Source organism: Dromiciops gliroides, chromosome 3 (assembly GCF_019393635.1).
Source record: "Dromiciops gliroides isolate mDroGli1 chromosome 3, mDroGli1.pri, whole genome shotgun sequence".
NCBI lineage: Eukaryota > Metazoa > Chordata > Mammalia > Microbiotheria > Microbiotheriidae > Dromiciops > Dromiciops gliroides.
The window spans coordinates 138,518,550-138,520,319 of NC_057863.1; the positions used below are offsets into that span (position 1 = coordinate 138,518,550).

Sequence of the window (1,770 nt, forward strand, 5' to 3'; positions counted from 1 at the left end):
AAGTTATCAATGGGTTGAGGTGGGGATGTAGGAAGTGGGGGAGCAACATTAACCAACAACCACTTTCATACCCTTCACATTCTCCATGCTTTCTGGGTCGGAAGGAAGTCAAAAGGAAGTCAAAAGCATATGAAACTTTTACATTCACAAGTAAGGTTCATTTTATAAACTATTGGTTGCCATTCAGCTGGTGTGCTTCCTGCTCTCGTAACCTGTCACTGTGATGTGTTTGTCCACTACATGTGGTCTCTGTAGACACGTTTTAAGACATTTGATTTGGATTTTGTTCTGCTTATGAAAGAGTGGGAGAAACAGCATCAGACCTGTCGTTGTCCAGTCTTCATCATGCTGCTGTGAGACCTCTGGGGAGCACAGAATTTTCTTAGCTTGGCTGGGACTGCTCCTTCACCATAGGGTAGAAATAAGGGTGTTCCATGGCCTCTTTGGCAGTCAGCCTTTGTTGATGGTTGTAGCACAGAAGCTTGTCCAGAAGGTCCAGGGCCTCAGGACTGATGAGATGCCTATTCTCACTATGGATGAAGTTTTCCCAGCGTTTTTGTGAGTGTTGCCCCAGGATCTCGTTGAAGTATGGGTCCAGGTCTATGTGGTACCTCTTCAGATACTTTGGCACTTCGGACAAGCTGGTCATAGTTGTCTTGGCCGTGGAAGAAGGGCTCCTTTCAGAAGATCATGCTGGCCAGCATACAGCCTAAGCTCCACATGTCGAGACTGTAGTCGTACATCTGGTAGTCCACAAGGAGTTCATGCCCTTTGAAGTACCTGGAGGCCACACGCACATTATACTCCTGAGCAGGATGGGAGAATTCTGCCAGACCCCAATCTATTAGGTGGAGCTTTTTCTGTTGGTGATCTATCATAACATTGTGAGGTTTGACATCTCTGTGCATGATTCCCATGCTATGACAGTAATCCTGGGCCTTAAGCAGCTCATACATATAAAACTAGATATCAAAATCTGTAAGGATCTGGTATAGCTGCTTAAAATCTGTATTGTTGATGTATTCAAACACCAAAGCTTGAGTCTTTGACACAGGGTCTTTCATAATGTCAATGAGCTTAATGATATTTGTTCCACCTCGAAGATTTTCCAGAATTTTAACCTCTTGTTTTATCTTCTTTTTCTTCACTGGCTTGAGAATTTTTACAACCACTCTTTCATTCTTGGTGATGTTAATGGCCTCAAATACTTCACTATATTTTCCCGACCACGTTTCTGAACCAGTCGGTAATCACCCTGATTACCCCAGCTCCGGACATGCGCCTCATAGTTCCAGTAGTCGCTGCGGCCGCAGGCTGTTCACCTCGGCGTAGACCTGGGCCCTGCTCCTGGCGGCTGGGCCAGGCATGGCGGGTGGTGCCGGCTGGCAGCAGGGGGTCACTGGCCAGTGGCGACAAGGGCAGGGGCAGCAGGAGCAGCAGGTAGTGGCCCCGTGGCGCCGAGCTCAGGAACCCCAGAAGCAACAAGGTGGCAGCTCAGGCAAGGGCGGCAAAGGCGAGCAGCGGAGCCAGGCAGAGTCCAAGGGGGCGGGGCTGGCCCAGCTGGGCCTCCCAGCCCTAGAGCACCCCCCTTTCAGGTATTTGTGATGAAAAGACCTGAACTGAATGGAAAATTTGACTTTCAAATACAAGACCCTAGAGAACAATAAAAAGTTAAACAGGAAAAAGAAATTAAGAGGGATGTGAAAAGGTTAAACTGTTTACATTCCTACATGGGAAGATGATACATCTAACTCATAAGAACTTTTTCAG

At 47.4% G+C, this 1,770-nt stretch overlaps 1 pseudogene; it reads right to left on the minus strand.

The window, feature by feature from the left end:
* Window positions 1–343: 343 nt before the first annotated feature.
* Window positions 344–1,367, minus strand: LOC122750866 (annotated as a pseudogene).
* Window positions 1,368–1,770: the final 403 nt, after the last annotated feature.